Here is a 10,156-nt window from a genome sequence, read left to right as displayed (position 1 = left end):
AACAAGTTATTAACAAAATCCCAACTGCTTCTAAACCTATTGTTGATGTACAAATAGAAAACCACAAAGGATCCATTCAATCTTGAAGGTCTTCAAAAAGTCTTGAAAACTATGTCAAATGATATGATTGAAATAAAGAAACAAGTAGCTGAATCATCAGTTCCTAAGAAAACATATCGCCCATACAATAGAAGTCCTACTTCACCATCTCAGACCCCGAATGTGATTTCAAGTGATGAATCAGATCAAGATGTTGAAGACGCCTCAACAACTGAGGAAGAACCAGAGCCCGAAGAAGAAGTCAAATTAAATGGGTTATGGGACTTTATTCTTCCCACCGAAGAAAGAGAGGCTATGTTTGCATCTACAAGGAGCAAAACATCTGCTGACTCAACTATACCAAATCAGAAATAGAAATCTCCTCCCACAAAGAAGAAAGCAATGAATAAGAAATCTAAAACTATTCAAACTAATCCTTTCCCCTAGATACTTCCAAAACTTTGATAGTTTCAGATACAATGGAATACAATATGATTTAAGACATGAAAAATACTAAGGCAAACATTTCAATATATGAAATGACCCAACTCAAACAACAACAGAAAATTTTACTGAGAGAACTCAAGGCAGTTCCTGTAGCCCCCAAACCACCATCGGTTATAGCCCAAGCTGACAAAGATATGGGAAAACCCCCGTCACCTTCAAACAAGGTAAAACCAAATGATCTTGTTTTGATTGGTGATAGATCTAGTTCTCACACTCTTCCTTTCCTTTTGAATTATGAAAATTTCAATAAAAATGTTCGTAATTGTCTCATCGATTTAGGAGCTTCTTTGAATGTCATGCCAAGATCTGTGTGCGCGAGACTTAACATTACCCATCAAAAGTTCGTTATGCATAAAGTTCAATTGGACAGAAAAAAGGTCAAGGTTGTTGGAGAAATGTTACAGTATCAATTAAATTATCATCCAACCCAAAGGTACTGCAAGTGATTGATGTCTTAGTGGTAGACATCCTTGAATTTTATGGTCTTATTTTAAGCAGGGATTGGTCTGAGAAACTACATGGATATTTCGCAACCGATTGGTAAATTAGTAGGATTCATGATATCTAAGAAAGGAATCTATATCGATCCCGATAGGATTCAAGAAATTGAAAACATTCCCCTGCCATATAACAAAAAAAAAGAATTTTTAGGAAAAATTAACTTTGTAAAAAGTTTTATTCCTGATTTTTCTCAAATTTTCTTACCCCTACAGTCAATGATCCAAAAAAATTCAATTTTTAAATGGGGAAAAGACAAGAAATATTCTTTTGAGTTGATAAAGAAAGCCATCATTGAGGCCCCTTTCTTAACAACTCCCAATTTCCTAAAACCATTTGTATTATACACATTCTCTTTTGATACCTCTTATACAACATTTTTGACATAGCTAAATGATAAGAATGTTGAAGCACCTATTTCATTCTTTAGTTCTAACTTTAACAATGTGTTGAGCTAAATTATTCAGCTGTGGAGAAACATGCTTTTGTTGTATTTAAAACTTTAAAACACTTTAGACCTTTTCTCCTAAAAACACATACTAAGATAATAGTACCTTACCCTACTATAAGGCAACTGTTAATCCAACGAGAAGTAGGAGAGAAGAGAGCAAATTGGGTTACTGCACTTCAGGAATATGATGTAGAAATACATCCTTCTAAAATTATTAGAGATTAAGGTTTTTGCAGAATGCTAACAGGAGCCTCTCATTTACCGACAGAGGACAATCAATCTAGTGAAGTGAAATTATCTGAGGTAAGCCTCAACGATTCTCAATCCCAATACGCTGATCTGAAATTTTTCTTGAAAAATGGACATGCTCCATTATGTCTCAATTATATAGTTAAGCGTGCTCTAAGGCTTAAAGCAAATCAGTATCAATTAATTGATAATGTGTTATTTAGAAGAAACTATGATGCTGTATTATTAAGATGTTTAGAGAAACCTGAAGCTGAAAAGGTAATGTAGGAATTACATGATGGGCCAGCTGGAGGTCATTTAGGAGGAAATACCACAACAAATAAAATTCTACATGCCAGGTACTATTGGCCAACCCTTTCCAAAGATGCACATGAATATGCGAGGAAATGCAAAGTATGTCAAACAACAACAGGAAGAGAAAGGAAAGTAGCACTCCCATTGCAACCAGTAAATATACAACAACCATTTGAACAATGGGGGTTAGATATTATTGGTGAAATAACTCCAACCTCCTCCAAACAACATAAGTATATTCTAACTGCAACTGATTATTTTACAAAGTGGGTAGAAGTTATCCCATTAAAGGTAGTTAACACCCAAAACATTACAGATTTCATTGATCAGTTTATAATTACTAGGTTTGGTCTCCCATTAGCTTTAATGTTTGATAATGCATCTTACTTTTCCGGAAATTCTATGGTAGAGTTTGCTTTGAAAAGAGGTTTTAAACTTAAATACTCAGCTAACTATTATCCGGAAGGTAACGGATTAGCTGAATCTACAAACAAGAACCTACTTAGAATTATCAAACGGAATGTAGAGCAAAATCATAAGAACTGGCATAAAGCACTAATATTTGCTCTCTGGGCAGATATAATCACTCATAAGGCCTCAATAGGTACTTCTCCATTTGTTTTGGTTTATGGAAAAGAAGAAATTCTACCCACAAACATAACAATACCATCTCTTGCTTTAGTTCAATTTATTGATGAAAACCCCTCTTCTCCTCTTCAACTTAGACATGGTCAAATCCTTAAATTAGAAGAACAGAGAGAGAAAGCCAAAGCAATACATGCTCATCATCAACAAATAGTTAAAGCTTAATTTGATACAACATCCACCAGCCCAAGAACTTTTGAAATTGGAGATCTTGTTTTGAAGTGGGATAAGGCACATGAGGAAAAAGGTAAACATACCAAATTCCAAAGAATGTGGCTTGGTCCATTTCAAATCATAGAGAAATTAGGTGCATCCACCTTTTTGTTACAAGATTTTTTAGGTAGGAAAGACACTTTACCTTTAAATGGGCAAATTCTTAAAAAAAATTTCTTAGAAGTTAAACTTTAGTTTTAAAAAATTTCAGTTTTAGGAAAATAAAGATTGAATAGTATCTCTTTTTGGCTGTTCAAAATTTTAAATTTCTAATAATTTACTTGATTTTTTCTCGCTTCTATAAATAAGAAGAGTAAAAGGATAATTATAAAAATGAGATTTAAATAAACCTTATTTGTTTTGAAAATTTTTTAATTTACTGAAGACATTTAGTTCATGAAAAGACTCTAGATTTTATAAAGTATAGATGTTTTTGTACCAGTCAAGAAAAGAACCAGTAACTTAGCAAGGGTTCTCTACAAAAAGGTATTTACCAACTCTATAATTATCATCCTTAACTCTTAAATGAGCCAATGATTCATCCCATCTGATAAAATTTTCTTTTTCACAGTGTAATTAAAAAATATTCAAAACTTAAAAGATAATGAGTCTCATCACGAGCTTGTTTATCATGATCACAGGAAAATAATTTAGACTGATATTACCAATATTGCATATCATAATAGGGTAATAGCTAATGATTGAAACAATCAAAAGACAAGGGGTCTCATCATGAGCCAGCTTGTTTAGTTTAAATTACAACCAGTGAATGACATTGTTACCATCAGGTTACTAAGCCTAGACAATGGCTTTTAAGAATATTTAAAATGAAAAGTACCATGAAAAAGAAACAAGTTCCAAGTGAAAGGAAATTGAATAAAATTTTGATTAAATTTTGAAATTAGGAATCAATTTCAGATGGGACTATGAATCATTGTTGGTTAAAAGATAACCTGTCGAGGCTATGAACGCCTGCTGGCAGCAGGGGCTCTATCTATGATAAATGAGTAAAAATCTATAAAGCCAATTTTAAGAGAATACCTACTTTATCTTTATAAATCTAAGTATTGACTGGTACAGACATTTATGTTTTATCACCTAAAGAGTTGAGTAAGAAAAGAAGTGAGATAGGTTTATACTTTATATTCCATAGAAACACTGTTTAATTTATGAATCATGCAATTCTTATTCTTTCATAACTTTTCTTGTTTTGAAAGTTTGAGAAATGTCAAAGAAACTAATCAAAAATAGCTGGTTCCCACAAGTCAATCGCCAATTGTTGTGCTATACAACACCCCCCCACCCATTTTTACTATATATAATACAAATGGGGACCCTTTTAAATTTCATTTTTTCCCCATTTTTTGAATAAAATGCCAACTCTCATAAAATTGTGACTTTTTAAAAAGCCCTTTTTGAATCTAACTTAAAACATATTAAAGTCCTCATCACAAATCACGTAATTCCTTGGTAACAAAGTTAAGCTCATTCAAAAAACACTGATATACGACTTGCAATTGAACTTTGCATGCGACATCCCGATCGTATATCGCACATCAGAGGATATTATGGCAAGAGCTTAATTGTTATCTATCAAAACTCCGATATTATGATATCCTGATATTGCAATCTTGCAATATTGCATATCGCATATCGCAAGATCCATCAATGAAGTTTCATTCGCGCCATATATGAAATATCCGATATGACAGATTTGACAAATGTTTAGTAGTGTTTTTAAGTTGGACACGAGTTAGGTCAGAATGATTTAATACGATTATCATCCCTATGCATGTAATCATGGTGTTCATTATGGTTGATTAATGCTGAACCCGCTCCCGGATCTTTTCTTACAAAGTTCAGTCATTTCATCAAATCTTTTATTTTACGCGACAATTAATTGTTGTTAGTTTTAATAGGAACTCCGCTCAAGTGATGTCCATTCGAAAGGTGATGCAAAAGCATACCAAACAATCTATCACAGAAATCGAAAGCACAAATATGCCATCCATATTTACAGATACAGTATGCATTGCAGATGGAGGTGCCATTACATGGCAGACTATCTATACTACGCTGGAGAATGAAAACCCTGAAGTAACAGATAATCTACCAACTGGTGATAGTACAAAACTGTTAGGAGGATAGTTTATAGATGCTGCATGCTCTTTCCTTCACTGAATAGTAGCAAGGGCTAGGCTCTTGCCATACACAGATATGATAAGATGGGTAGTAGAGAATACATAAGTGGAAGATAGACTTATCAAGACAGCTAAAAACACAATCTTGGGTTCTTTTAGAGCCGAAGATTTACAACAAATGTACAAGCTACTCGATGCCTAGGACATTTACGACAAACAGTTTGTTGCAAAGTTTGTAAAGGAAAATGAAGACCCGTTTCAAATGATAGAGGAATGGAGGAGAAGAGACAATAAATTCAAACAAGATAAAGAGGGTATGTACCCCATTTCTTCTTTAGCCAACCCTTATAATTTTGCAGCCTCTATGCTATGTAGGTTGTATGGTCTCCCTGATAATACTAAGTTCTCGATCAATTGGGTTCCTTTAATTGATGCTTGTGTTAATTCTCACATTATGAATTGGGCAACCATTTTGTTTGAGAATTTTTCTTTTCGATTATTGAATATCGCCAAACCAGGGCTGCCTCGTCTAGAGCAGTTCCCCAATTCTTCATGTATACATATGTCTTCGATGCTATTCGTTTATGCACTAATTTTCCAACCATGGGTTGGAAATGGACTACCAATGATCTGTTAGAAAATTATATATTACGGAGCAATGGAACACATAAAATATTGTAGAAATATAAACACAGAAAATGCACAAAACAAGAGAGACACAGATATACGTGGTTCACCCAGTTTGGGCTACGTCCACCTCGAACAGCCAATCCTTCCTTTCTATTATCCAGCAAAATGAAGAGACACAACCTACAACAAATCCACTGTAATATCCTCTGTTTTCTCTTACAGTCTCACCTCTCTGTTTCTCGCTCACAGAATACACATCTATTTCACAGCCTCAAATACAATACCCTCATACAAAGAGAGGGGTTTCCTTCTAGGGCAAAAAGCCATAAACTAAACATAAGTTCTATCGTGAGATCATACGCCTAATGAACGGCCCAGATTGACTAGAAATTACTATACTTTTACAAGGTAATTTTACATTTGTTTTTAGCTTCGGGGCGCTACCCCCGAGCCCCCGCTGGGGGACCGCTGGCCCCCGGACCCCCTAGCCGGGGGGGGATCGGCCCCCCCAGACCCTCGCGGAGGGTACAAGTCCCCCCACATGGAGGGGTGTACAAGACTTCCTGGGGTATACATCCGGCTGAAACAAAGACCTTTGAACAATCATGCTCCACACACAACAATCTCCCACTTGGAGAATGATTGTAGCAACTCCACTGCTGCTTCATTTGCTGGACAATGACTCCTCTTTGGACCTGACTTTTTTTTATCTTCATTGTCATCCTTGAAGACCAATTGAAACTGAGCATGTTCTTAGTTTCTCCGTGGTTACAACTTTTGTTAGCATATCTGCAGGATTTTTGCTAGTGTGTATCTTTTCCAGCTTCAACTCTCCATCTTCCAACACTAATCGTATGAAATGGTACTTGAGTTGTATGTGTTTAGTCCTGGAATGAAATGTTGAGTTCTTTGCAAGATGAATGGCACTTTGACTATCACTGTATAACGTGCCCATATCATGCTCCTTACCCAATTCACCCATAAACCTTTGTAACCAAATCATTTCTTTACTAGCCTCTGTAGCAGCAACATACTCTGCTTCTGTTGTTGAAAGTGCAACAATACTTTGGATTTTTGAAACCCAACTGACAGTTGTTCCTCCAACAGTAAATAGATATCCTGTAGTGCTCCTCCTGTTATCTCTGTCACCTGCCATATCTGCATCAACATATCCTTGTAGGGAGATGTTTGAACCACCAAAGCATAATGCTTGATTTGTGGTACCTTTCAAATATCTGAGAATCCATTTCACTGCCATCCAATGTTCCTTTCCTAGATTGTTCATGTACCTACTTACAACTCCCACTGCATGTGCAATATCAGGCCTTGTGCAGACCATTGCATACATTAAGCTTCCAACTGCTGATGCATATGGAACTTTAGACATATAATCCATGTCTTCTTGGGTCTTTGGGCACATTTCCTTGCTAAGTTTGAAATGGATAGCAAAAGGTGTACTAACTGGTTTTGCATTGTGCATGTTAAATCTTTTCAACACCTTTTGTATGTACTCATTCTGAGACAATGTTAATTTACGATTTTTCCTATCTCTAGTTATTCTCATACCAAGGATTTGTTTTGAAGTTCCCAAATCCTTCATTGCAAATGAATTTGCCAATTTTCTTTTGAGCACATTTATTTCCTGCATGTTAGATCCTGCAACAAGCATGTCATCTACATACAATAACAATATAATATAGCTGCCATCATTTTTCTTTTTCAAATAAACACAATGATCAGAGTGACATCTAGTATAACCTTGTTCAGACATAAACTTGTCAAATTTTAGATACCACTGCCTTGGAGCCTGTTTTAAGCCATACAATCTCTTCTTCAACCTGCACACTAGTTTCTCCTTCCCTTTCACCTCATATCCTTGTGGCTGCTGCATATATATCTCTTCCTCCAAATCCCCATGGAGAAAGGCCGTCTTTACATCTAACTTCTCAAGATGCAAATCTTCAACTTCTACAAGACTTAAAATGGTTCTGATTGAAGTCATTTTAACAACAGGAGAAAATATTTCATCAAAATCAATACCTTTCTTCTGTGCAAACCCCTTCACCACAAGTCTAGCTTTATACCTCTGTTTTCCTCCATCTTCTTCCTTCAGCCTGTAAACCCATTTATTCTTCAATGTAGTTTTTCCTACAGGCAACCTGACTAAATCCCAAGTCTGGTTATGCATTAAGGATTCCATATCTTCTTCCATGGCTACCTCCCACTTCTTCCTGCTTTCAACCTGCATTGCTTCTTCATAACATTCGGGTTCACCAGAATCAGTCAACAATAAATAATATAATGAAGGAGAGTATCGTTCAGGGGGTCTACTTATCCTGGTAGATCATCTAACACCACTTTCAGGTGTTTGGGGTGCCTTTTGTTGTTGTGGTGGTTGTTGTTGTTGTGGTTGTTGATTATTATTATTTTCAGGCACCTTTCCTTTTTCAATGATTTCATCAAGAATTACGTATTCCTTGTTTTCCTTTTCCTATTTCTTTTCCTGCAACTGATTCTTATACAAGACCTTTTCATTGAATATTACATATCTGCTCCTAATGATTTTGTGATTTTCGTAATCATATAAGCGATAACCAAAATCATAACACCATATCCAATAAAGGTACATTTCTTTGACTTTGCCTCAAGCTTTGTTCTATTTTCTTTATCAATATGGACAAATGCCTCACAACCAAAAGGCTTTAAAATAGAGTAGTTTACCTTTTTACCTGTCCATGCTTCCTCTGGAACACCACCATCCAAGGAACTTGAAGGCCCTCTGTTTATTAGATAAACAGCAGTATCTACAACATCTGCCCAAAACTGTAAAGGCAATCCTACATGCAATCTCATGCACCTTGCACGCTCCATGATTGTTCTGTTCATCCTTTCTGACACACCATTTTCTTGTGGTGTTCTTCAAACTGTCTTCTCTCTGCGAATTCCATGCTCTGAACAGTACCTATCAAACTCTTTGCTGCAATATTCACCTCCATTGTCTGATCTAAGACACTTCAATTTCTTTCCTGTCTCAATCTCAACCAAAGCTTTCCATTTCTTGAAAGTATCAAATACATCAGATTTATTCTTAATACAATAAATCCAAGTTTTTCTAGTTGCATCATCAATAAAAGTAACATAATAACGAGAGCCACCGAGGGATGATACCTGAGCAGGTCCCCATACATCTGTATGCACAAGCTCTAATTTTTCATTCTTCTTTTCTTTCCCAACTCTGAGAAATCTGACTCTCTTCTGTTTTCCATAAATGCAATTCTCACAGAAGTCCAAATCAACATTCTTCAAACCCGGCAACAAATTCCTTGAGTGAAGAATCTTCATCCCCTTTTCACTCATGCGTCCGAGCCTATGATGCCATAATGCTGCATCTGCTCCTTTGGAAGTTAAAGCATTAACAGAGTTAGAAATACCATTGCATAAATACAATGTACCAACCTTTTCGCCTTTTGCTATTACCAAGGCTGCTTTGGTGACCTTCCAAGCTTTATCTGTGAAAGTTGTCACACAACCTTCACAGCGTAACTGCCCTGTTGAAATCAGACTTTTCTTTATATCTGGAACATGCCTTACCTCCTTTAATAGCCATTGGTTTCCATTCTGCTGTTTTACAAGAACCTTACCCATTCCAACGATTTTACAGGGTTTATCATCACCCAGACGAACTTGTCCAAAATCTCCTTGAACATAGTCATCAAAGTATTTCTTATCAGGTGTGGCATGGAATGAAGCCCCTGAATCTACCACCCAGGAATCAGTAATATTTTTGAAAGAAAGAATCAAAGCATCTTGTAACACCTCACCTGTCACATTTGCTTCATGATTGTTTTCTTGCTGTGCATCTCCTTCTTTTCCCTTCCGAGATCTACAGTCTTTCTTTAGGTGTCCTTTCTTTCCACATTTCCAGCACACTATCCCCGATCTGGACTTGGATCTGCCTTTCCTTGATTTACTGCGATATCTTGAGCTCTTTCCTCTTTCCATTTTTCTTCCTCTAGACTCTGCACTCAAAGCATTTCCCGATGTCTCACCGGAGCTTTTCCGTCGCATTTCCTCGCTAAGGATAGCACCGACAACATCATCAAACTTTAAAGTACTAGATCCAGAAACGGAGTTACTAATGGCCATTACCAAACCATTCCAACTTTCTAGTAATGAGCACAAGAATAACAGAGCTCTAACTTCATCATCAAAGTTTACCCCTACAGAACTTAACTGACTTGTAACTGTATTAAAATCATTTAAATGGTTTGCAACAGATCCACCTTCCGACATATTCATATTAAATAACCGTTTCATAAGAAATACCTTGTTTGAGGCCGAGGGTTTTTCATATAGTTTCGACAACGTCTGCATCAAACCCTCTGTTGGTTTCCTTCGAAATGTTGAAGGCGACTGACACAGCAAGGCACAACCGTATTGTTCCCAGTGCCTTTCTATCGAGAAGGTTCCATTCTTTGTCTTTCATACC

The sequence above is a fragment of the Pinus tabuliformis genome, chromosome 5_1 (genome assembly GCF_031772625.1).
Source record: "Pinus tabuliformis cultivar Carrire ecotype Pingquan chromosome 5_1, CPIR1, whole genome shotgun sequence".
NCBI lineage: Eukaryota > Viridiplantae > Streptophyta > Pinopsida > Pinales > Pinaceae > Pinus > Pinus tabuliformis.
This window is presented reverse-complemented; position numbering follows the sequence as displayed.